This window comes from Podarcis liolepis (genome assembly GCF_965112155.1).
Source record: "Podarcis liolepis genome assembly, chromosome: 2".
NCBI lineage: Eukaryota > Metazoa > Chordata > Lepidosauria > Squamata > Lacertidae > Podarcis > Podarcis liolepis.
In genome coordinates, this window is record NC_139555.1 from 68,473,211 (window position 1) to 68,500,615 (window position 27,405).

The 27,405-nt window shown below is 47.4% G+C and overlaps 1 long non-coding RNA gene across 2 annotated transcripts; it reads left to right on the top strand.

Moving 5' to 3' along the window:
- Positions 1-892: 892 nt before the first annotated feature.
- Positions 893-11,609, top strand: LOC310699915. Of its 2 annotated transcripts, none has more exons than XR_014522295.1 (2): positions 893-3,791; positions 11,367-11,609. It is a non-coding gene; the product is annotated as an uncharacterized lncRNA (long non-coding RNA). The 2 variants fall into 2 exon arrangements; XR_014522296.1 differs by having other exon boundaries at positions 893-3,310.
- Positions 11,610-27,405: the final 15,796 nt, after the last annotated feature.

A 27,405-nucleotide genomic window follows, 5' to 3' on the forward strand; every position in this document is an offset into this window, starting at 1 on the left:
AGGCCTGATTCTGCCCACGGCGTCCAACTGAATTCAGTGGAATTTCCTCCCTGTGAAATGTGCATAGAAATTCAGCCTCTGCCTTTTTATGAAACATGGGTGTTTTGTTACAATTCAAATAATCTGCAGTGTGGCTTCACTTCCAGAGTTTGCTGCAGACATTTCAGCTTTATAGCTAGGGCAGATCCAGCCCTGTTTAGAACGTAACAGAAAGTAAGAATGCGAGCTAGGAAAACTCAAGGTGGAAAACCCAAGTGAATGGAAAGGGTAGATCCATAATAAATTTATCAGGGCTTAAGGCAGGGGAAAGGTATCGCTCCATCCACAGTTTGCCTAGAGTAGAGCACCTGAGTTGAAGTGATTTGGCTGCCCTATCCTGGAAGACAAAAACTTCTTACTCTACTTTTTACTATGTGTCGCACATGACTTCCTTCAATTGCAACACAATTTTAGATGACTCATCTTTTAAAGAATTTTCATATAATACCCTCATATTATCTATGTCAAAGTGTTATTGATCTTTAGCGGGGACCTCAGGCCCAGGGAATTGGCCCTCAAAACTTTCCAAAGCCACTCTCTCTCTCAATGCCACATCCCTTGTCAGCCCAGCTCTCTCCTCTCCTTGAGTGCTTTTGCCTGGTTGGAATGTGTCCTTGAGCTGCGATAATGACTCTTGCTTACCTGGAGGGAAGACAGACAGATGCAGGTGGCTGGGAGTGTAGAAACCTCTGGGGGATTTTTTTGCAGCTGAAATGTAGCAATGAAAACGAGGTTCTTAAATTGCTCCAACGGGCAAGTGGGTGGTGACCAGACAGAATTTGAGAGGCCAAAAGCTGTTTAGAAACTTTTATTTTAAATACATTATAGCAGAAGACCAGTGAAGGAAGTTCAGTTTATGAAAGATATAAGCATAATAGTATCGAGGAGAAATCAACAGCACAGTATACATGAGTGAATCTTGGGGAAGAGAGAAATAATAAACAGAAGAACATAGCTGTCAATCCAGAATGAAATTATAGATAACAGGCTCCCATGGATGCATGTTACTAGATGTCAGTGGAGTTTAGGATATGGGATCCAGCAAAATCAAAACAGAAAATGTGTCCAGGTGAAAATTAAAGAAAAATAAAATAGTGAAGTCTGAACTGCACCGGGGGGGGGGGGTGGAATCATCAGAGCTGTACAAAAAGTATGTGGGGAAGTTATCAGAAAACACTTAACCCAGTGTAAATTATTACAAGCAGCAATAATGGAATCTAAAAGCAAAATTTTCTGTGTGTGTGTGTATGTGTGTGTTCCAGAGAAAAGTTTCAACACAAAAAAGATCAGAAAAAGCTTCTTGTATAGAAAAGAAATGAAGCCCATTGAGGAGACTTGTTCCTTCTGTTTCCCAGCTTCACATAAAACATTTTCTTGTGAGCTGATTGGTTCCTTTTAATTCCCCTGTTGTTTGCAACTAAAATTGGTTTTGTACTGGTAAATGACAGGTCACAGGACAAACATTGGCAGAAGCAGTCTTCCATTGTTTTAGGGGTTAATATGACCCCAAGCCTTTTTGAGGTTCAGGGAGGTTCATGAAGGTCACCCAGCACTGCAAGTCACATAGAGTAACACATCTTGTACCTTCCTCACACTGGTGCATTGCCTTAGCTCGACTAAGGCCTTGTGCACATTTCTGCTTCTCACACTGCTGACAGAAAAACAGTTCCACCCTCACGACAGGCATTCAGGCCTATTTTCATCATGAGCCAGAGTCTCTAGACCAAAGTTTTATTCTGTTCCATTCCATTCCATACCTTCTGGGGTAATCACCTTCACCATGATCACAGATATACCCCCCCAGCAGAGCTCATTAACATAGTGCTGTACCATTGCTGTGGCCCCCATTTTGCTTCTGGCTTCAATTTCCTGATAAGTTCCTGCTCCAAGGAAAAGTGAGAGCATACCTTTATTTGTGAAGGATCATCATTGCTTAGTGCTAGAGTGTGTGGTCTGCTAGACCACTGGGTTCAATCCTCACCATCACAAAACAAGAAAGGGTTCTCAACTAGCAGGGCTGGGAAGGATCTCTTCTGCAGCGAATTCTGCCTGTCAGATAAAACAACACTGGGCTATGTGGACCAGTGATACGATAGTGTAAGGCAGCTTCTTGTATTTACCTTTGGTTCTCATCAATACATAACTCAGTGAGAGAGGTTTTAAGATTCACAGAACTCTTCCTCAGCTTAATGTCCAGTCCAAGAAAAAGCTCTGTGGAATTCAAAAGCTTGCTCAAACTTCTAAAACTCATTCTCTCTAACAATGTTCCATTTTTCATAACCTAAGCCCTTTGCAGTACAGGACATTTTACATACTGCTAAAGCACTAACCTCCTTGGGCTGAATAAACCCACCTCAGAAACTCCAGGAAGGTCGTTATTATAACAGTATTTATTTATATCCTGCCTTTTCCCCTGTTAGGAACGCAAGATGCACTTGATAGTTTGCAGACCGCCCTCCACAACCAGGCCCAGGAATAGAATCACAGAATGGTAGAATAGGGAGGACCCAACGGGTAACTCCCTGCAATGGACGGTGTCTGGTTCCAGCACTGCTTTGATTTGCAAATAGAAACTCTCCCCTATTGCCATGCTGGCCTGGCCGGATGAGCCTGAGCGTAATTTAATTGGGGAGAATTTTCAGCAGGTAGCCATAGTCATTCCTTGCCTTTCCTTGATCAAGGAGATTCTTCCCTCGCCTCGCCTGCCCGCTCGCAAAGCGGCAGCAGGAGCCGGCGGCCCGTCTGCCCGCATAATGCGTTGTTTATTAGCCCGCGCGCCCTTCTCCGCCTGTAACTCCGTCGGGCCGCCTGCAGCAGCTCGGCTAATACAATGGCGTTTAATAACAATATTCCACTTCCTTAAACACCACAAGTGAGTGAGTGAGCGAGCAGGCAGGCAGGCAGGCCGGCAGGCGCGGGGCCGAGCTATTCATTATACATGAGCGCAGATACCTAGTTAAATATTTGATAGGAGTTTAGAAAACCCTCGGCGCTCCGCGGCCCCTTTCTGACCGCCGCCGCCCGAGGGAAGGTAACGGAGAGAAGTCAGGGGGGCTGAGGACTTTTCATGCGCGCACAAGATGCTGAAGTTTGAGCCCCGGCGAAGCCCTGAAGGCCGACATGCGCCTGGGACTTCCCCGGGCTGTCGCTGGCCGCCGAGCGGTGCGCTGCAGAGCCAACCTCCTTCCCTTGAATCCGGTGCTTTGCTGAGGAGGAAGCGGGAGAGGAGACTTCGCGCCATCCGGGCGTCGTGGATGTCGCAGCATTTCCAGTTAAGCGAAAGGGGCAATGACTGGGCCTTGGGACCCGGGTCCCCGTCCGCACCACAGGCTGCGCCCCACACAGTTCTGGGGTCTCTGGGGCTGGCTACTCCTTCTTTCCGCTCTCTCTGCCTGCGTGCTGCTGTGGGAATGATAATGGCCTCCTTCTTCAGGGATGAGCGCCACACTTTGCAAATGAGGAGTTCCACATGCATGATTAATAGAGGCTAAACTAGTCAAAGGAAAGGCCAGGAGGAAGGGGCCGCGCAAGACGCGCTAATGAAGGGGCGACCTTCCAGGTTAAGGAATCAAAGGCAAATATTGCTCTAGATTTAAGTCTCGCCCGTAGTCTATAGACTAAACCCAAACGGAGGCATATGTAAATACTCGGCCGCCGTTTCGAAATCAAAAGGCCCAGAGGTGTTCTGCGGGAAGTGGCGCCGTTTCAGTGGGACCGGCTCAGCGGTTCAGCGGAGATGTTATGTTCTGGGGGTAAGTGGGCATTTCACCAATATACTCAAGGCTCCCGATCAATTGGAGGGAGGGTCGTGGGGGTGCCTGGGAGTCTCCAGTATGAGGTAGGCATTCATCTTCATTTAAAAATCCCAGCACATATTTATGTATATATATTTTTAATCTACCCTTCCTCCAAGGAGTTCAGGCTGACAGGTGTACATTGCTCTCTACCCCCACTTTTCATCCTCGCAACCTGTTTGGCTGTGCGTGTCTGTGAGTGTGTAGTTGTCCTCTTCTCCACCAAGTCCAGTCCAGCATCCAGACATTGCTGGACAGTCAATACTGTATTCTGTTCCTCACTCTTATTGCATTTATTTATTTGGAGCATATTATATCTTTCTCACCCCAAATTATCTACTCAGTGCTACATGGGGTTCCAGGTGGTCTCCCATCCAGATGCTAGCCAGACCCACATCTGCTTAGCTTAGCAAGCTGGTAGAGTTACATGTCCTCAGACTTATTTCCTGAGACTGTCACCTGGGAAACTGGCCACTGCTTCTTTGACTTGTGACAAGGGAGCAGCCACTAGGAGAAGCAGCATGCTGTAGTGGTTAGAGTGTTGGATTTTGACTGGGATGGGCTCAGTTCAAATTCCAGCTGAGCAGCAAAGCTTGCTAGGTGAACACGAGCCACTCACTCTCTTCAGTGGTTTCACGTAGATGTCAGACTGGGTGCGGAACAAAATCCTGTCCCAGTTTCTCAACACAGCAGGTTGCTAGTGCTTACCAAGAAGAGAGGGGAAAGGCCTAGGGAGCTTGGCACAGTGTGGTCCGTAATGTTGGCATCACTCTGATGGTCTCAGAAGCAAATGCTGCACTGGGTCAAGCTCCTCGTGCCCCTCTCCTCCCCCGCTTGGTAAGGACTAGCAACCCACTGTGTTGAGATGCCGGGAGTTTCCCACTGGCCATTAGAATAATAGAATTCTAGAGTTGGAAGGAACCCTGAGGATCATCTAGTCCAGCCCCCTGCAATGCTGGAATGTGAAACTTGTCCCATAGGGGGATTGAGCAAGCAACCTTGGTGTTATCAGCACCACACTCTATCCAACTGAGCTGTTAGTGGTTGGGGGCTTCGTTAGTGGTTGTTGCCTATCTTCCGTTATGTGTGCATATTATGTCCCCAGAATATGATTTACCTGAGGCCTCCCTCCTATGTTCATTAATTTGGTCCCATTAATAAGTGTGACATTTACATTTAATGCTGCCTGGCTACTCTATTAAAGCTACAAAATCAACCCAAATATCTGCCACTCTAATCTGCAGCACTGCATGGCATCCCAGCATCACATGTGGAGCTATATTTGAGTTGCTGGCTGCATCTGATCAAGTCATTCTCTGTGAAGATATCCCTGTAGACATATGCAGACCTAGGAGGTGAATTCAGCCTGGAAATCCAGGTTCCAGTCGGAGCACAGTGGTTTCTGGAACCAACTCAGAACCTACAACATTTTGGCAAACTCTGTTTAATAATAATAATAATAATAATAATAATAATAATAATAATAATAATAATTTATTTATACCCCACCTATCTGGTTGGATTTCCCCAACCACTCTTGGTGGCTTCCAGCAAAATATTAAAATACAATAATTCATCAAATATTAAAAACTTTCCTAAACAGGGCTGCCTTCAGATGTCTTCTAAAAGTCAGATAATTGTTTATTTCTTTGACATCTGGTGGGAGGGCATTCCACAGGGCGGGTGCCACTACCAAGAAGGCCCTCTGCCTGGTTCCCTGTAACCTCACTTCTCACAGTGAGGGAACCGCCAGAAGGCCCTCGGTGCTGGACCTCAGTGGCTGGGCCAAACGATGGGGGTGGAGACGCTCCTTCAGGTATACTGGACCGAGTCCGTTTAGGGAGGAGCATGGGAGGAGAGGATGGCCTTTGGCCATGGTTGCTAGGTTTTGCATTGCAAGCCAGGTGGCTTGATAACGTCGCTGACTCCTTGTCATCTTCATGGTCTCAGAGCATGAGCTGAGAGGGCTTGTGCAAACTGAGAAATGTCACCCAAGTACATGATGCTACTGCACGTCCCTGGCTGGAGTGGATTGCTGATTGCATTCTAGATTCCATATTGCATCCCACTCCAGAGAATGCATCCATTCCCAACTCCAGCAAAGCTTTTTAGAGCAGAGCTACAAGTGGTGGTGCTCATCTCTTATGTAGATGAATAATCATTGCAGCATATATTTTAAAAAACCATCAAAATTCTGGGCCAAGAAAGCTGCATCCTGCAACCTGTATGTATTATGCAAATCCAGCACAATTGCAAGGATTTGCTTTTGGGCAAGATTTATTTGGCTTCTGTTCATCATAGAGAGAGTAAAAGAGCTATGTGGGGCACTGAAGATGTGCTCGCTGATGACTGAAAATCCTATTCAGATTTTGTCAGATGATTGCTGAAACGATGACGCAGGGCTTCTTTTCTACACACAGTGCCTGGCTACGGCACTTAGTCAGCGCCTGGCTGCAATAATGGGCTGGACATGGGTGAGCATACTGAGGCTCAATCCAGAAAACAGATGCAGGCATTTGGGTGCAATTCTGGGTTTTGTAATGAAGCTGAGGGCATACAAAAGAAAGCACTTCTCTTCCGGATAGACAAAAGAAAGTAGATTGGTGGTTGCCAACTTGGGTGGCTTTAAAAGAGGATTCAACAAATTCATGGAGGATAAGGATATTCGTGGCTACTGGCCATGATGGCTGTGCTCTACCTTCACCCTTGGAGGCAGTATGCTGAATATCAGCTGCTGGCAATTGCAAGTGGGAAGAGGGCTGTTTTGCCTAGGTCCTGCTTGTGGGCTTCCTGGGGACATTGGGTTGGCCACTGAGAACAGGATGCTGGACTAGAAGTGCCAATGGCCTGATCCAGCAGGACACATGTTGTAACTGTTAGGAGGTGAGTCATCTGCTCAGGCAAGTCATGTTCTGGAGGAGGTTGCGCTCATCGTAGACAACCAAGTTTGGAGGTGCTCGTTGATCCATCTTTGTCACTCAAGGCTCCTTCTATCAGCTGCTACCCTACCTGAACAGAGAGAGTGATCTATGGCCTGATCACCTCTAGCTTCAATTACCAGGAGGCATTGTTCACAATGATTGGTAAGTTTCAGTCAGTATCAATAGGTCTGACGGGCGCTGTGTGTTATGAACATATTGTGCCAGTAGTTTGCTATCTTTGCTGGCTCTCAGTCCATTTTCTCCTGGGCCATATCCAGAAAGTGGTGTTGGGGGATGAGTGTTCAGACCCTTGGGCTCTCACTTGTGGGGTGCCTCTGGGTTCTGTCCTCTCCCCCATGCTTTTTAACATTTATATGAAGCCACTGGGAGAGATCATCAGGGGGTTTGGGCTGGGTATTCATCAATATGTGGATGTTACCCAGCTCTACCTCTCCTTTAAATCAGAATCAGTAAGGGTGGTGAAGGTCCTGTGTGAGTGTCTGGAGGCGGTTGGAGGATGGATGGCGGCTAACAGATTGAGGTTGAATCCTGACAAGACAGAAATACTGTTCTTGGGGGACAGGGGGAGGGCTGGTGTGGAGGACTTGCTGGTCCTGAATTGGGTAACTGTTCCCCTGAAGGACCAGGTGTGCAGCCTGGGAGTCATTTTGGACTCACAGCTGTCCATGGAGGTGCATGTCAATTCTGTGTCCAGGGCAGCTGTCTACCAGCTCCATCTGGTACGCAGGTTGAGACCCTACCTGCCCACGGACTGTCTCACCAGAGTGGTGCATGCTTTAGTTATCGCTCACTTGGACTACTGCAATGCACTCTACTTGGGACTACCTTTGAAGGTGACTCGGAAATTGCAATTAATCCAGAATGTGGCAGCTAGACTGGTGACTGGGAGTGGCCGCCAAGACCATATAACACTGATCCTGAAAAACCTACATTGGCTCCCAGTACATTTCTGAGCACAATTCAAAGTGTTGGTGCTGACCTTTAAAGCCCTAAATAGCCTCGGCCCTGATGGAAAAACACTCTGGGGGTGCCTGCAAGCCCCTGGATCTCTGAGTGTCCTCTGGCACGCGCAGCTCTGGAAAAGGCATCTCCCTTTTCTTCCAGTGCACTTCTAGCAACATACATAATATTGATACATGTACACTAATCTTCTGGCATAACACAGCAAGAAGAGTGAGACATTGTAGAGCTAATCTACTTATTTACACACTATGTACAGACAAAAGCATAATGGCGTCCGTTCTCTCCAGCTCCGAGAGAACAAACAAACAAATAAAAGCGAAAGTACAGTGTAATAGTACCCTCAGCAGAAGAGATAAGTGTACTCCTTTCCCAGAGTCGTCCCAGACAGGCATGTGATTTACAACAATCTCATCTGCAGCACTGGAGGAGTGAAATTGCTAACATCCCCTGTATACCTGAAGGAGCGTCTCTACCCCCACTGAGGTTCAGTGCTGAGGGCCTTCTGGCAGTTCCCTCACTGCAAGGTTACAGGGAACCAGGCAGAGGGCCTTCTCGGTAGTGGCACCCGCCATGTGGAACGTCCTTCCATCAGATGTCAAGGAAATAAGCAACTATCTTACCTTTAGAAGACATCTGAAGACAGCCCTGTTTAGGGAAGTTTTTAATGTTTAATGCTGTATCATGTTTTCAATATTCGGTTGGGAACCGCCCAGAGATGGGTGGGGTATAAATAATAAATTATTTATTTATTTATTTATTATTATTATTATTATTATTATTATTATTATTATTATTATTCCCAGATCAAAGTGTTGGTTTTGGCCTTCAAAGCCCTCCACAGCTTGGGGCCACTGGTGTATCTGAAGGAACATCTCTTCTCTCGTGTAGCTCCTTGAGACTGTCATCCGACAATCTACTCTAAGTGGCCCCTTAGTTGTGGAACGCTCTCCCATCTGACACCTTATTAATGTCCTTCAAAGTGCCATGCAAAGACCTTTTAATTTTCTTGGGCTTTGTAAATTATGTTTATAGTTTGATACTACTTTAAATCTCTGGATTTTTATTTTTCTTCACCTTATTATCATGGAATTGGAAGGGATCCTGAGGGTCATCTAGCCCAACCCCTGCAATGCAGGAATCTCAACACATGGTTCCCCATCAAATTTGAAACCATACCGGACTCAGTTTAGCTTTGCAAATGTGCTAGCAGTTTTAGTGCTTCACCCTTGTTTTAATTGAATTTTGCAAATTCTCTCTTAGTGTTGCTCTAAGTTTTGAAGAATTTTTAAATAGCGATATTGTATTAGCTGTGTTTTGATGTAGTTTTGTTTGTTTCAATCCCTGTAAGCCTCCCAGAGAACTTTGGTTATAGGATGGTCTATAAATCGTTTGAATGAATAAGTGTTTCTTTGGCCATTGATTGCTGCTCTCAGGAAGACCTTGGATCCCTGAAGCCCTAGTTTTGCCTCATAAAGGCTGATAGGATGTGTTATAGTAGATAACGTCCCACTTGGGCCAAGAAGGCATGACTACACCACAAAGCCCAGACAAGGAAAGGATGGTTGCCAGCCAAACAAAGAGAGGCCCCGCTGAGTATCTCATCAGACCAAGACATCTCAGTCCATGCTCATTTCTCATGCAAGTCGTTTAACAGGCGGTTAATCCCCGTCCAATCTCCCCCACCCGACACAATCCAATTTAATTTAGAGAAAAATCACACAAAGGCTGTAACATCCAGCTTATCCCTTGAAATGCAATCGCTCTGTAGAAAAGAATTAATTTTTAATTCCATCTTAATTACTCGGAGTAATAATCCATTTACACAGACCAGCGCGGTCAGCCACATGCATTCCATCGCTCCAGAGGGCTGGAGTCATGTGACTAATGCCCTTGTCAGCTGACCAGCTGAACTAATCAATCAGAGGCGATTATTATGCCAGGTGCCCTGAGAGAGTCTGGAGCCTTCGATTAGTCCCTTCGGATTGTGCGGCTGCCTCTTCCCCATTGCTCACATTTAATTAGTAATTATTTTGGCACTAAGCAGCCCTGTGAAACTGCCTTTGCTGTGATGACCCAAGCCTTAGCTTTGGACAAATAAACCTCCCTTTAATAGGAACCAGGATTGGGCCAATACTATTTCTCTCCTCATCTATCACATCTCTCTACATTGCTCTTTAAACTTGACCACCAGCCTTTGCCATTCTGTTTTTGGATCCTCCAACTGACCACCTCTGTGAATGTTTTCCCAGGTTCCCTCTCATTCTGCTCTCTTGCTTCTTTGACATGCCGTATTTTGGTTCCTCCAGTTCTACTCACAGGCAGGCTGGTAGCTGTGAATGTGGTGCAGGCTGATGACTAGGGTCTAAACCAGAACTTTCCAAACTTTTCATGTTAGTGACACACTTTTTAGACATGCAGCATTTCGTGACACAGTGATGCAGTTTTACTAGCAAACCAAACCAACCCCCTTCCAGCCCTGGGAGGAGCGTGGAGAGCATTCATGTGACACACCTACACACTGCAGCCGACACACTAACGTGTCACAACACACAGTTTGGAAAGCTCTGGTCTAAACTGAGCGGGACCTTGCTTCTATAGTTCACACTGGCAGGCCTTTGCTCTGGCAAGCAGCCCTTACCTAAACTGATTGTTGGTGGGGCAGGTTCTGACAGCCATATCTGCATCCCAAACAATCAGCCGTGGTGTTTTTAAAATATAGATGGAAATCCAGAAGGTGTCAGTGCAGCAACCAGTATGGAAGATGTAGGTTTGCCCATTTTTACTTTCTGCCAAGGCTGCTGCAGGCATCTCAACTATAATCCAATCAGTGCAGACTGGAAGTCTCCAGGCCCAATACAAGGGGGTTGGTTTAGTTCTTCTGACCCTATTCTTCAATTAGTCTTGCCCCATGCTTTCCTGATTCCACCTGGCTGTTTGCCAAGGGAGATAAATCACATACAAAATGTGCTGGTGCCTTGATCTCACATCCCCATGCATGCTGACAATAACAGTGAAGGGTATCTTGTTAAGGGAGGAAGGGGGCTTGTTCACTGCTCCCCTACCTGGCCTTGCCTGCTCCATTGCCCTGTTTGACACTCTTGGGTATAGTCCTTAGAGCCAAAGATAAAAAGCAGACCCACATAGGGTAAAAGATGAGAGGCGGACACAAATCTATTCCTGTGACTGCAATTTATTTTCAAAGTTTAAATGCTGAATTTTAAATTCCTCCGACGTGCCCTATGACATAATAGTGAAGGGTGGGTAATCAATTGAATCATCACTATCATCTGTGACTAGTATTTCCAACAACACCCCTCCCTTCGTAGCAAGCTGGGGGGGGGTAGTTCAGGGTTGTGGTGGTGGGAGGAGATTTAACCCTTTATCCACACAGCTTTCCAGTTTCAAAATTTCCCCTAAAGCTACTTTCCTCACAGGGGCAAACATAACCAATAGCCGAATGTGGCTTTGGATGGGGTGAATTAGATCAGGAAAGTACTCTGTGCAGCATTCTCCATTTCTCCCAGGGGTGAGAAGTTCATCGGCAGTGTTACAGGGTTTACTTTCCTTTGGATGAGAGACAGAGCCCTGGAGAGTAGTGGTGTCTTTGTAATATTTCTGTTATTTACAGGAATACAAGCTGCACACATTGTGGAAACAAATAGCCTCCTACAGCACCAGAGCTACAGCTGTACCTGCACCAGTTGATCTAAACAACAGTGTGGATCTCTGCACTCCCACCAGTCTGATTCCAGGCCAACTAAACCCACAACTCTCTCTCCTACCTGACTGAGACTTTCATAGAACTCAGGAGCTTGCTCATTACATTGTGAGGTTTTGGTTGTTGCTGTTTTAAAAAAAGAGTACTGTCCTAGTAGGTTGATTTTGGATTTTCTAATAGACCAAGCAGCTCTGCATCTCTCATATGTCTTCTTCTTTCCTTTCTATCCATGCCTGAGCACTGATTTCAGACCTCCTTGCCATGCAGATAAATTGCCCATTAAGGAAAACATGTCCAATCATTAGCTCTCATTGAGGAAACATTAACCAATCATCCCTGACTAGCAACAAGCAATCAGGTTAACAAAGGATGGACACCCAGAGGCCAAAACAACACTAATCCCAGGAACTGGTCTATGGCTGGAAGCACTTTTTCCTGTTGAATTAAAACATGCTCTGCACTTGCTATGGGTATGTGCATGCAGGAGCAGAGCTGATAAGGGCCAGGAAGCTGTCACCTTGGGTGGCACTGCAAGCATGTCCTTCCCTTCATCCCCACTCCAGGCTGCTGCACAAAACAACTACAGTACCTGGATTTCCCATGCATCCCACTGATAAGCCCTCTGAATGCTCTCTGTAAACAGGCAGGCCTTGCTACCAAGGGGGAAGGAAGGTGGGAAGCAGCAAAGGGAGGCTCAGAATGGGCAATAAGGACATAGGGCTTTTGGCCCCAGACTGAAAGTTCCTAAAGTTGTTTGGGGCTGGCAAGGAGCACCCATCTCCTCTGAACTGTATTTGAGCCAGGCTGCCAAGGACCCTCAGAGTGCAGTAAGACTGGCACCAGGAGGCCGAGGAAAGAAGATTAAGCATCATTGTCCTCCCCTCTTATAAGAACATCAGAAGAGCCTTGCTCGTTCAGGCAAAGGTCCATCTATTCCCCACACTCTTTTCAGTGGCCAACTAGATGCTCTAGGAAGTGCCCAAGCAGAACCTGAGCACAATAGTGCTCCCTCTACTGTGATTCCCAGGTATTCAGAGGCAGAATATAGCCGTTGTGGCTAGGAGCCACCATAGTCTTATCCTCCATGAATTTGTCTGATCCTCTAGTTTGTCTAATCCGTCCTTTTTGCTTGCGTCTGTGTCTTCCACAGGAGAGATGGGATGTGGGGGAAGCCAGCTGTGACTCATCTGGCCTGGTCAGGAGACCCCAGCCTGAGCACATGTTGCGGAGGCACTCTTTTCCTTAATTCTAAGACTGTGTTGTCCCACCCCTGTTTTGCACCTGGCTGTGATAGGTGTACTTAGGGCTTCTCGTTCTAAACAGATCCCACAAACCTGAAACCTGCCTGCCTCTTGTAAGAAGCCAGAGGAGGAGAGACAGGCTTCTCTGTGCTTGGCACAATGCACAGATCAACAAGTGACAAGAGTCCTGGGCATTGACTGCCATAATGCTAATAAAGAGAATAAAATAACCATGGCGAGAGTTCTGGTAGGATTCCCAAAGAAGCCACCAATTACAGTTTATGGCTGCAGTGGGGCTGGGGGAGTCAGCTGCAATGGAAAAGATAAAAGCCTTCTGCCTCGGTGGATCAGTCTGAGTTGAATTGGTGGACCCAGAGGGAGCTACCAGAAGTGGCCACTCAGGACTTTTCCCACATTGCATGCTGGGACGCTGGATGAAACGCTCCAGCCCTGATTGCTTCTGAGCTATGTGAGGAGGGGGTGGTGTTGGTAGCTGAGTAGTAGTTAATGCTAAACGTTTGCGTAGATCAGCCACTCTGTAGTTTCCATGGTCATGCGCAATATCTGATCAAAATGGATGGTTGCAATGGAGCTCTGCCATCTAGCAAGGTCCATCTGGTTCCTGGCACACTAGATGCAAAGAAGAGTCTCTCCACGGTTCCCCACTCCCCCCCCCTTCTTCTGCTCACTACAGGGGAGGCAACTGCAATCTGCGAATCTTAGACAAGGATGTTGTTGTTAAGAACAGGAGCAGAGAAAGGAAACAAATCGGAGTTTAATGATGATGATCTTCTTCGTCATCAAAGTGCCTTCTAGGAACTGCGGGAAAAGAATTTAAGCAGCCTTTTCACTAAAGGGTTTTTCCCCACAACCTAACACGGGCCCATGGGTCAATCATAGCTCCCTCCTTGCCTAATTGCACCTCACTATGGGAATTCATTGTTTGTGGCCCTTTCCTGCAGCTCTTGGCTGGAAAAATAGAAGCTTCTCCGAGGGGGAAAGTGGCTGCACCACTATGTCTCCATTGATTCAAAGGCACATGGAGAATTGGCACCAGTTTATCCAACCTATGGCAGTGTGTGTGTCTGTGTGTGTATTGGGGGAATGGAAATCTTGTGGGCTGTTGCTGCCAGTGAAGTGAAAGTGAGGAGGAAAAGGAGAGATAAGGGGCAGAGGTAAGAAATAGGACCAAAAAAAGCTGAGATAATGCGGTGCAGAGAGACCGAAGGCTAGGGAGACAGCACTATTCATCTGTTTGTTGGTTTCATAAAATTTATATGCTACTTGATTGTAAAAACCAAAGAAAAAGAAAAACCTCAAAGTGGTTTACAAAAATGGCATGCAGTGGGGAAAGAGGGTATTTATTGTGCAGAGACTGTTTTGTTTTTTGTTTTGCTGAGCTCCTCCAAATAAACCACAATGTGAAGTTGACATTTGTTCTTGGCATGCCAGAGGAGGTGCAAAACCAGAGGGATCTCCACGTTTGTGGTAAAATGTGCCCTCTGAACTCAAGTTGAAGGGATTTTCACTGAAATGTGCAATAAATTTGTGCATTCCCAAAATCTCAGGAGTTTTAATTTCTAAATGAATTTACTCTTTTGAAGGAATGGGCTTCTGTACCAGCACACAAAGTAGGTTTTAAAGGTTTGTGCATCAACATTTTTACACTCAAAACATCCTAAACATGCTTAGTGCTAGATCAGCTATGAAGAACTGCCACTGACTTATTTGGTGAAATTTGCCTCTCACTGTGATATTCTCATGAAGAAGTAAAAAATGTTAAAGAGAAATTCTCAGACTTTTAGTTTGCATAATTTACTCATGTAAGGCATTTGGAATATTTTTGTACTAGATGAAAAATAAGCATAAAGGAAGTGTGGAAGCTGCCTTATACTGAATCAGACTATTGGTTCATCTGGCTCCGTTTTGTCTATCCTGGGTGGCAGTGACTCTCCACGATTTGAGACAGGAGATTTGGACCTCAGACCTTCTGTATGCAAAGTAGATAATCTACCACTGAGCTAGAAAAACCCTCAAAGGGAAAGCTTTGGAGAAGGAGGGATTCTTCAGGAACTGCATCATGGTAATATTCTAATCTTCATAGCTCTGTGTATGCCTGCCTATTGTTTAGCCTTCAACTTTTTAACTATGACAGATTATTAGTGAGAATGCATATTTGTTTCCTTTCACTCCTGAATTTGTGTCCTGTTTTCAGTAAATAAACCTCTTTTGTCATGCACGATTATCCACTTTGCCCCCGGGAAATTCACAAACTCTGTCCTAAATCCACATAAGCTGTAAACTCTTTGGTTTTCCCTAACTTCAGTAACAGTGTTTGAAAGGGTGGGTGGTGCAACAGAGATCCCTCTAGGTTAAGGGAGAATGAAATACTTAGACATCAGATCAATTTGGCTCCAGTTTTTACAGGGAAGGGCTGTGTTATTATTAATATTATTATTATTTAAATTCAGCAAATCAGTGGTGGAGCATTTGCTTTGCATGCATTAAGTCCCAGATTCAGTCTCCAGCATTTCTAAATAGGGCTAGGGAAGACTCCTCAGTGAAATTCTGGAGTGCCACTGCCAGGCAGTGTAAATACTGATCTATATGGACCTATATGGCCCTATTTATTTAGACCAGGGATGGGGAAGCTGTGGCCCTTCAGGTGTCAATTGTGTGGGAAAATTTAAACCTCCCATCCCATGCATGTGGGAGAAATACAAAAGTAAGCAGGCTGTGAAGCCTTTCTAGCTGAGTAAAAACACTTATGCATTTTGCGGCTTACAAAAGCTAAGGTTATACTTTTTTATTCCCTTTTATTTGTGGTCTGCTGACCTTCCCCTCTTCATCCCCCGTTGCACAGAATAAACCACACATTTTAGTAAGATAAACAAAAAGGTTTACTTGCATTTCAATGCAGACAGCAAATACAACAAAGTAGTGTGCAGAATAATTCTTCTAAGTTACAGTAAAATAGAAGTTGGTAGTCTTAGCTAACATGGCTGAAAGCACAAACTTTAGCCATGCCCATCTGGTCAGCTTGGAAGCATTGTGGAAAGAGAGAGTCTACTCACAGATGGAAGGAAATATAAAGGATTGTCTTACTTGTTACATCAGTGATGGCCAAACTTGGCCCTCCAGCTGTTGTTGGACTACAACTCCCATCATCCCTAGCTAACAGGACCAGTGGTCAGGGATGAGGGAAACTGTAGTCCCAAAACAGCTGGAGGGCCACCCAGAGGTAGCAAAGGAAGTGGCCATGCGCAGAGGGTCCTCTCTAGGAAGTTTAAGAACTCTGTGTACTAGCCCTGTGCTTGTCTAGCAAAACATGCATTTGTGACTGGGCTGCAAACCCCACAAATTGGACTCCAGTGCCCATCCTCCCTCACCACTGGCCATGCTGACTGGGGCTGATGGAAGTTGGCATTCAGAAAGGTCTGGAGGGCCTGGATAGCTCAGTTGGTTGAAGTGTGGTGCTGATAACACCAAGGTTGCAGGTTCAATCTCCATATGAGACAGTTGCATGTTCCTGCATTGCAGGGAGTTGGACTAGATGATCCTCAGGGTCCCAACTCTGCAGTTCTATGATTCTATGAAGTCCCTGTCCCCTGATTTAGATGCTTTTATTCTGCTTCCCCAGCTAAAAGCCATTAAAGCCAGCTTACAGTTTAGTTAATATTTGTTTACCTCTCCTGGAAGTGAAAGTTCATTGAGCGACGCAGAATGAGGTGCCAATGTAAAAACTCCATACTCCTATTGTTTTAAAAGTCACCCTTGGGCTGGATCAGCTGCTGGATCAATGAGAGCTACATTTCCAATATTTGCTTAATTTCTGTTTGCGTCTGATTTCTAGATGACTGCTCCAAAAGAGGGGAGAAGTTCCAACTTAGCAAGGACAGAATGAAGAGATGCACCACATTTAAGGGCCTCATTTTAGAATGGCTAGGGAACCTGTGGCCCTGCAGACATTTTTGACTTACGGCTCCATGACCATTGGTCATGCTGGCTACAGCTGCTGGGAGCTGAAATTCTGCAGCAACAGGAGGTCTGCAGGCTCCCTAGCCTGGTTCTGGAGGGGAAAATCTTTCCCCTTCCTGTCTTGGATGCAGAAGAGACTCCATGAAGCTCTTTCTCCATAGCCTGGCATTCCACCTGACAGTTTCACAAACCAGACTTCCTTCCATTCACTTGATGTCCAATCTCCTGGCAAGAGCAAGTGACACGGATGCCAGTGATGTGCAGGACATCTGACCTTCTCACACAACCTTGGGCAGACAGACCTCTTCTGTGGCCCTTGTGAAAGCCAAGAATGCAAGACTAGGCTGAGTGAAGAGGGCGGCCTAGTTACGCATTGAAGCCTCTGCAGACACTCCAGCCAGCATCCTCTGCAGCTCTTCAGTAAGAGGGAGAGCTGGGGAAATTGAAAGTGATCTCCCCAATCTGTATTAATTAGAGTCTATTAACTCATCAGAGCGCACACAGGCGGCTGCACGGGCCGCTTCTCCCATGAAGGGAGCTGCCACCACCACCTATTGGCAGAGGGGGGAGCTGAGCTGGAAGGAGAGCGCTCGTGGTCATGTTCAGGACAGGACCTTGCTCTCAGGTAGAGGCAAGCTGGACATAAAGCCCCTAGGTGGACTGCAGTGGGGTGGAGAGGAGCCTGACAGGTTTCATTGCCCTATTGCTGCCCACCTCCTGCCATTTGGCTGGTGGGGGAAATGAATGATGAAAGCAATCTGTGTATATACTGTGTGTGTGTGTGTGTGAGAGAGAGAGAGAGAGAGAGAGAGAGACAGAGACAGAGACAGAGACAGAGACAGAGACAGAGACAGAGACAGAGACACAGAGAGGAGAAAAGGAAAGAGATGTGCAGAAGAATAGTAGGGTGGGAATGACCTCAAGGTGTGCTGGTCCTCCAAATGCCACCTAGTTTTGCCCAGATGAGGGCAATACCCGAGCCATGAGAGAACATGGTAGGACTGGGACACATTTGGCCCTGGAGGAGTGGATGCAATGGAAATGTCTTGGACAAAAGAAAGAGGCAGGTAGCTGGGGGCAGGGGGCTCTAAGATTGTGAATCTGAAGAGTCTCTAGATTGTGAGGAGATTATGGTGTAAATCCACCGAGCATTTTACCAAGTAAGCACATACGCAGAGACCTGCTGGGTCATGCCAGTCCAGCATCCTAATGTCACAGTGGCCAACAAGATGCCTATAAGCTGGGCATGAGCAAAACAGCAACCCTCTCCCAATTGTGATTCTCAGCTACTGCTATTCAGAGCCCATGTCCAGTTTTATGTAGCCCTTGGATTTTTTAAATGAAGGATTTTAGGAACTGACACACAGCCAGAGTTATCTGTCCTCCAACTTCTTTGCTTCTCTTCCTAGGTTTATTTCCTTGCCTCTCCTCAGCTGCTTTAAACTGAGGGTGGGAGAGGAAGCTGCCCCCATTGTTTCCTCTCCTGTAGCTTCCTAGTGCCTCCACAAGTAAAGAGAGAGAGAGCCCTTCCCCATAGAGCTGAGCGCCTCACAGAAGGTACAAAACGCAAGGCCTCCTGAGCAGTTCAGGCCCTCCTCCCTCCTCCAGGCACGATGGCCCTTGAGAGCTGCTCACAAGGAGCTGGCAAAAAAGGAGAAGTCTCCCTGTAGGCCTGGTTCAGGCCCCTTGCAGGTTCTGTGGTGCCTAGGGAAGAGCAGTTAGGGATTCAGTCTGCCCACAGGTAACCTCCAGGCAATAATAAGCCAGCAGGGCTAAACCTCACATTGAATAGAGTAAGATAGCTGCCCCCCAGGATGCTGCTTTTGGGTGTTGCAAAAGGGCAGCAAATTCTTAGTTATTTAATTTATTATTGCTGTATTTTTACTAGCAAGGGGGAAGGCGTTTGTGAGATTTTCTGTTTCAGGGTCCTCAAGCTCCTCTGCTGGCCTTACTTACAATGCAGTATAACTGTGATTTGCTGCTCTGCTTCAGGCAGGAAAAAAAATTTCTTGGGCTGGCCCTGGTGGTAAGGAGAGCAGGAAGTCATTTGGGAAGCCACAAATGCAAGTCTTTCTAGAACCTGCCACCTAAAACAGAACCAACCTGCTCAAAAATTGAGTAACAAAGCAGTCAGTCATCTGATCTCATTTATTAGACTATTTTCTAATGGGAGGGGAGTCTTCAGCTCAGATCCTCCTGCAGCTTTTGTGTCATGCACTAAGGAACAATTCTGTGCCACTCGAGAAGCTTGCGCGTGCTTGTCCACAGAAATTGGGAATGAGAACATCATAGCTGCCATGCTGATTTAGACCAAAGGACCACCTAGGCCACTGGTGCTGCCACTAGGCCCGAGGGGATAGCAAGATGGTCCTGGCAAAATTACAAGGAGGGCGTGAAGGACACATTTAGTGCCAAGCACTGGTCACCAGGCACACTGCATCTTAACCCTGGAGTTCTGTTTTTATTGCTCATAGCTAAAAGCCATGGCTGGGGCCCATGGAATTGTCTAGCCCCCTTGAAACCGCGATATCAGGTTGCGATCACCCTATCTTGCAGAAATGGATTCCGCAAGTTAATTGTGTGCTGCATGAAGCTTGCACCTATTTAAATGCCCGCTCCCTTTCTCTCTACCCTCCGCCCCTTGAGCCAGTCAGGACTTCTTGGGGGGAACATCTCCTTATCCCAAGTGTTCATGGCCAGCGAGATTGTGCTGCTTTCCAGCAGACCGAGAACAAAGGTTTGGTAATGGAGCTGTCAGCCTCCAGTGCTGTGTGTGGTAGTGAAGGAGAGCAGGCATGCGGCCCCATTAAAGGCGGTGGTAATTATGGTAACGAGGGGAACATAAGTGTTCAATTTTCTCGATCAGACACTGTGCTGTCAGCACAAAGGCCTGCTTTGCTGCCCATGCACTCTGTCCTCCTTTCACTCTCTTTCTCTCTCTCTCTCTCCCCCCCCCCCGCCCACCACTTTCAATGCTTAAAATGCTGGCCCCTTGTCTCCAGGGTTGCCCGTTCAATATGTGGGGAATGAGGCTGGACATTCAGAGGCATATCAGAGGGGCATTCCAACTTGGCCTGTGAGATGTCTCAAGCCAGAGGGACACAGGAGGTTGGCGGTGGTGGTGCAGTGTGCACCTTTCAGAGAGCAAGCTTCAATTGCCAGCCCTGTGCCCAACAGTGTTGGGGACAGAAAGCCTTGGCTTTCAGAGTTGCCAGGGTAACAAGGATGGGGTCAGACCAGAATCAAGAAAGGCTATGCAGAATTGACTAGTTTCTTGGCTGGCTGGGCTTTTTCTACCCCTGCCATTCTTGATTCAAAGAAAGAGAGATTAGCTCTCTGAGTGTTGCTTCTCTCCAAGGTAAAAAAATATATATTAAAAATTTAAAAAGCAGAAATAGAGCATGGTTGGTTTGTTTTTAAAGGAAAAACAAACAAACCAGACATGAGTTCCAGTTCCCACATGAAAATCTCTCTCTTTGTAAGTTCCGAACTTGATCTACACAAACCATCTGCACAGAATCGAGAGTTTCCTCTCAAAGTCCCTTTTTTTTTTAGCCCAAAGACAGATTTCTTGTCTGAAAACTCAACTTTCATTGCCTAGAAAGCAACGGTTTGCACCTCAGACCCAGGATTCTGTGAAAGTTGTGATCATTTGCAAGCGCTCAAAATTGAATTATATGCTTGCAAATGAGGGGAATTCGCTCAACTTCCCTTCCTTGCCATGTTTTGTTCAAGCACTAACATAAAAAGCCACACACTTTATCAGTTGTAGGCAAGACGCTGCTCCCGGCGCCCCTCCCCTCATCCCCGCGTGGGGGCGTTTGGCCAGCTCTACACTTTGCTGGGTGTGTTTTTCTTGGCATCGGATTGGCAGCACCAGAAGCCAGAGCTGGAGATCATCCTGAACAGGGGGGGGGGGGCGGCGTGCGGGGGGCGGCGGCGGGGAGAGAGAGAATAATAACAGAGGGGGGAACAGATGGAGTGCTTGAGCGCTGGCCGCTTTGGCAAAGAAGAAACATACCACAGCGCTTTGCCCCAAGATAGCCCCATTCTGCAGTTTGCGTGTCTGCGTTGGGGTGAGGAGGGGGGTATTATGCATGTCGGCTTGGGTGCCCGATGTTTGCATGCAAAGTGTGGACTTTGGGCACGTGTGTGTAAAAAAGCTTTGATGAGTGTATCTACATGCAAAGCCTGTTTCTGTTTATCCTTTTATGTCTGCATTTGATGTGTATGCATTTGCGGGGAAATCTATCCCTAGCCGTGTTCCCTGGTGCCCCCTAGTGGGCGAAAGAAAGCAATGGGATTCCGCTTGCCCTCTTCCAAGGGCGTCCGGGGTGTCTGTGTGTGGCTCCGATTGCTGTCGCAGGACACATGGGGTTCCCTCGGAAGAGGTGGCCCACTAGCTCTGGGCTGGCTGCACCCTAAAAAGCACCTAGCGCAGGCCAAGCCGACTCTGTCCCTGCAGCCACCTGTTGGCTGAGTACAGGAGCTGGAATGCTGAACAGCTGCCTGCCTCCCTCCCGCCCTTCCTCAGCTCCGCCGCCTTTGATGGTGCTTTTTCAAAGGCCAGGCTCAGCTGCGCTCAGCAGGACCAAGCCCGGAGGCCAGCTGCCTCCCCCTGTGCACCTTCTGTGCTCGAAGATAGCGAGGGGCTCAGTCTTCGTGCTACGCAGCGTCTTCGAAGGCGGCTCCCATCTTCCCTAGTGCTGCAAGAGCTTGGCGCTAGGACTGGTGAGACAGGCAAGCCAGGGTGCTGGTGAAGCTGGGAGGAAGGTGGTGCCCACCCGGCAACAAAGAGTAATGGCAGGGAACTGTGGCAGTCTGCAACTGCGAAGGAGAAAGCTCTGGCGCTGGCTTGCAGGTGGGAAAGAGGAGGGCGAAGAGAGTGAGCAATGGACAAAGAAAGGGCAAAGTATATTTTGAGGGTTCTGACTCACATGCATGATGAGCTGGAAGGGAAATGGCACTCTGCAAGGAGAGCAAGGGAGGATTTTTTTAAAGAAAAAGATGGGGATGGAGCTTGCCTGTTGTAACCACCTTGCCTGCTGCCTTTGCCCTCCACTACAACTCCCGTTGGACCCAGGCAGTCCCAGGAGCAGGAACAGCTCCTACAGTCACCTCTTTCACTCTTGCTCTGGTCAAGTGCAAAGGAATGACCTGGTGTGCAATGAGGCCTAAACAGAGACTTGGAAGCTGCCCACATAGCAGATTGCATTCCCCCTGTGCTTGCTTTTTCATTGTGTGTGTGTGTGTTTATTACATAAGAGAAAGGTCAATGTGAGCTTTACTGGGGAGAGAGTTCCATGACTCTGGTGCTACCACTGAGAAGGCCCTGTGTCTCATCACCACAATGTTGACATTTTTTGAGCTTTGATCTCTAATTTATAATGAAGGGCAGAGAGTGGCGAAATACAGCAGCCTGCATAGGTTTGGTGGGTGCCATTTTGTCGTGTTCCAGCCTACCTACATGAGCATTGGTGTTCTAAGTTGGCTCAGTTGGCTCTGGCCAGGTGTGTCTACTAACTCCCCCTTCCTGGTCGAAAGCTGCACTCCTGCACATGTGAGATCACAATTGTAACCATGGCAACCTGCCGTGAGCTCATGCGCAGGGGCTATGACTTCAGCAGGAGCAGATGGAGCAGAGAGCTGCAAAACATCCTGTTTTTATGCAAATGCTGTTAGTAATTTTTTTCCCCAAAATGGAGTGAGGAGTGTGCCAGGAGAGGCTGTTTTTCCCTGTATGCATGGCATCTGTGTAGATGCACGCTTGCACACACGCATGTGCAGAATAAAGGAACGCTGCCTGTCACAGATTCCCAAAACCGCACAGGCAGATACTTGAAATCTTCCATGTAGTTGGATCTCAGCATCCATATCATGATGCTCTCTGCCTATCACTTACTCAGATCAGCACCCTTCTTGCTCTACATCATTCTCTGGCAGCCATCTCCATCCCACTTCCCACCTTCTAAGAGGGGATTTGGCATCGTTGGCCATCTCTTATTCCAGCTTCCTCCAGCAGTATTGTGACTATGCACCTGTTGCCAGTGGGTTGGTGCTGAAGCTGGAGGGATGCCTGCATAGGGGCATCTTATTGCTCCTCCTCCTCTTCTTCATAAGGTGATCTCTGGGCAATCCATCCAGGTGGTGACTAGCATGCCTTCCCTTGCAGAAAGATGGCACAACTGTGACCTGCTAATCAGATTTGCCTTGGAATCTAGGAGCACTTCATTATATCCTTTCTTGGGGAGGGAGAGGCACATGAGTTTCTGTCTGCCCTACTCCCCCACCCCCACAACACATCTTCTCCTTGAGCATGGCATAGGCTTCATTGACATTCCATCCTGATAGGTTGTTAGTGATCAGATAATTTTAGGAGAAACTCCTGGTTATTAAAATCAGACACAAAATCTGTTGCAGCCAACCTGGTGTCAGAGATGCTATCCCGTCTTCTCAGAAACTGCATTGCTTTCTGGCTGCGCTCACCTAATTGCTAACACCTTGCCTGGTTTTCTAGTGGTTTCTTCCCATTTTGTTCAAAGCAGGATGCTTGCTGCTGGGATCTTGGTGATAGTTTTGAGAGCGTGTCTGTGAGCCAGCCGCTGCGTGTTTCCACATAGCTGTGAGAATGGCAAGAGAAACTGGTTGCTTTACTAGTAAAGGCCAAGTGAGCGGAGGCTGGAGATGAACTGTGGATTGATGGATTCCCCCTGTGAGGCCAGAGAGTGTGAGGAGAGCCCCCCCACCCCCCCAGCTGCTGCAAGGATCACTGTGACTGTAGTGCCCTTGTCTAGAGCGGAAATGGAACTTTGTGCAACAACGAAGTGTCAGGTTGCAGAGGTGGCCTGGAGATTTTGAAGTGGTAATTTCTGTATGGAAATTAAGAGAGACTTTGGAGCTCCTTTGTTTCAACTCTGATCTGCGTAATATGGAAGTGCCAAGCAGATCACAAGCAAAAAGAGACACCCTCAAAGAAGGTCAGAACTATGATAAAGATGGGCTTTCTGGGAACATTTGGTACTTAATGGCAGATTAAGTGAATACCCCTACTACTGATACCACTCTACACACACACACGCGCGTACATAAATCCTTTAAGAAATGTCAGATTTTGGCCTTGAAGTGTGAGCTACAGATAATCATTACAATCTTAACATTTGGGAATGTGAATGAACACCCCCTCTATCCCAAGTGGATTTATTTCAGCTCTGCCCTCCACTACCACTGAACTCAAGCAGTAGGGAGAGACAAATTGCACTCATTGGCCTTGCTAAGGCTAGACACTACAGAGTTTCTGCCTTCCTTTTCTGGTGAATAGCATGCAGGAAATTTTCGTCAGCCATCAGTGGACAGTGTTCTTACTGGTGGGGGAGCCTGTAGAGGCAATGTCATGGGCGTTTCTTTTCACCATATCCTCAGTCTGCTGAATCAGGCTCAGGAAGGTCAAGTGCTGACGGCTTTTGCAGTCCCCCAGGCTCCTAAATATTCCCTTGCTTCTTCCCAAAATATGAAGGCGCTGCCCATTCACTCCTGGACCTCACAGTGGCTGGACTAAATTGGCCTTCCTCCTAAGCCAGTGGGACCGGGTTCTTTTTTCATTTAAAAAACTTTCTACAACAATGTCTGTGGAGAAAACAGAAGGTGAAACTTGAATGGAATTACTAATATTTAAATGGTTGGCCTCTGTCTGTCTCAAGAGGCAATGGAGGGTGCCGGGGGGGTGAAGGCAAACCGCTGCTGTGGCACCACAGGGTGAAAGCCTGGGCAGTCTGTATGGAGGGAGGTCCTGGCTTGCCCAGATGCATTGCTGATGTGGTCCAAAAGAAAGCAGAGCAATACATTTGGCACCACTTGGCTGCAGGAGTTGGTGGAAGGAGGCATACAAGGCACCTCCCACTATCTTATGGACTCCACTCCTTCGCTTTTTCTTCTCCCAAAGATGTCCTGCAGGCGGTGGAGGTTTAGGGCCAGAGTTTTCCTTCTAGATGAGCTACCTTCCTAGGGGGGTGAGCCCCACCTGCCCCTCGCTTCCCTCTACAGCACATGCAGAAACTGCCTTCTTGACCATTGGACCCTCTATTGGTCTTGTCCTCTCAATCCACTGGAGCCTGCTTTCACATGCAGGGAAAGGGTTTGAGACCCATGGCTACCCTCGCCAGCCAGTCGAAGTCGTTCCCAGGGTGTGTCTGCTGTCGCATGCTGACAGTTTCAAGAAGCCACAGGTGGGTACCAAAGGTGGACAAGCTACTTCAGAAGGAGCATGACATGTCCCCCACCAGAGGTAGCACCCCATACACCCTGATTTAAATATACCCCTCTGTTTTCATGGGAAATAGCTGTGTGTGTGCAAAGGGTGTGTGAGTGTCGGGGGCGGGGCAGGTCCAGCCCCTACCAGTACTGGTATATGGCCCAGTTCTGCCATGATGCCTCTGGCAACTTTCCACTGGGGTTGTGTGTGTGTGTGTGTGTGTGTGTGTGTGTGTGTGTGTGTAATCTGGCCCTTAGCCTGAAAAAGCTTCCCGCCCCAGCTGCATTAGCTAATCCTCAACAAAACCAGCTGGTTTTGCCCTGCAGTGTTTTGAGAGGAGCTGCCTCTGGGACAAACCGCTTTGGAGAAGGAAGAGCTGGCAGTGGCTTTCTCCCCCTCCAAGAAGCAGGCAGTGGGAATAACTGCTCGAACAAAGCCAGTGGGGAGTAGCTTGGGAGTTTGGTCTTCAAAGCAAGTCAGAGAAGTGTGGTCTTTTCATCTGGAATAGTCGCTGGGCTGCCACCTTTGTCATGAAAGAAGAATCCCATCTCCTCCCCTCAGGTAACTACTATATTCTTTGTCGAGCCTAGAAAAATCATGTGCTGGCTGAAATGGCGTTCGCATTCATTTCCTCTACAACCTTGCCTTTCCCTCCCTCCCTTATTCAACTGTTTTTCCTACTGATTTAATTTTTTGTTATTGCAACTTGCACTCTGCCCTCCCCCCTTTTTTTTGAAGGAGCTCTGGCTGGTGAATACGGAGCTTCATCCTCACAACAAGCCTGTGAGGTAGGTTAAGCTGAGAAGCACTGACTAGTCAGACAGAGTGCTTTGCAACTGAGCAGGAATTTGAACCTCCCTGGACCACATTGAGCATGTTTAGCTGTCCATTTGGCTCACCGTCATCGGATGTGAAACGCTGAGTGGGAACTGAGGTACACCAGTAAATGCAGGAGAAGCTGACTTTAGGGAGACATATCAGTCGTTCTCTAATTCTTCTTAAGCCCTCTGAAGGGCTCTGGACTTACAGACAGACAGACAGACAGACAGACAGACAGACAGACAGACAGACAGGAGATATGATAGCCACCTTCAAACATCTCAAGGGCTGTCACATGGAGGTGGAGCAAGGGAGCAAGCTTGCTTTCTCCTGTTCTTAAGGACCTGAGCCAATGGCTCCAAGTTACAGGAAAGGAGATTCTGACTAAACACCAGGAAGAACTTTATGATGGTAAGACCTGTTCGACAGACTCCCATGAGACAAGGTGAACTCTTCTTCCTTGGAGGTTTTTAAGCAGAGGTTGGATGGTCATCTGTCATGTATGATTTAATTAAGATTCCTGCATCACAGGGGGTGGAGCTATATGACCCTCAGAATCCCTTCCAGCTCTACAGTTCTCTGATTCACGAAGATCAGATGAGGGGGGAAACAAATTTTCAGAGAAGCGTCTGTTGAAGATACTAACAATTTCAATATGCAAAGAAGCAAAAACACTTTGTCAATAACTCCACAGTAAGATTGTTCTGGAATCGGGCAGTCTGTGTTTCCCATCGGCATCAGTGGGAGCTTTCCTCTCAAGGCAAATTGCCGCAACATACCTGTGCACATACCCAATCTGGATGGAGGTCCTCTCCTCCCCACATGCCACAGCTCCAGTCCAGCTCCAGTCCCTTGCAGCTTCTATTTCAGAGAACAAAAACAGGCACGACAGGCCAGCGACATGATTTACATCCTTTCTAGCCTGGCCCTTAGTTTTGCCATTTTCGCTGTGTGCCAAACTTCCAATTGTCTGTGGCTTCAAGCTAAGTCTAGGTTGAAGTTTTAAAAAAGAGTTTCCAGCATGAAGCTTGAAACAACTGGGGTCAGGATGCTGATACTCAAAAGAGAGGATGCGCAGAGGCTTTTTCATGCTGGTTTTGGAAGAGCAGCAGCTAGGCTGACCTGGAGATGGAGTACCAAACAGACCTGTGATGGCACCAGATCCTCAGTGGGAAGGTCTAAGGTCCTCTGCTGGCGATGGAGGGGACCTGTATGGAGCATGTGTTATGATAGGGTGAAGGAAGGCAGCAGCTGGCCCAGGCCTTTTCTCGCCCACTTCAGCTTTTAAAGGCATCGGAGCATCTTGTTAATTGTTCATTTCCTGGAGCTACAAATGAAATTAGCTCTGCGGAGCATGCTGGCACATGGCAAGGAGGAGATCACCTCCCATCACAGACTGCAAGGCCTGCCTTTTCTCCTCCGCTGTCACCTGCTTCTCCTTAACCCTCTCGACTCACTGTTTCCCCTTTTGCTGGCTTCTTGGCTTCCACCTGGCCCTACTGAACCAACAGTATGACCACTGGTCCTGCTAGCTAGGGATGATGGGAGTTGTAGTCCAAAAACAGCTGGAGACCCAAGTTTGGGAAACCCTGGTCTAGTCCCAACACTTTAACCACTGTGCCACAGGGGCTCTTTCTCCTACTAACCCACAGCGTGAGTTGCT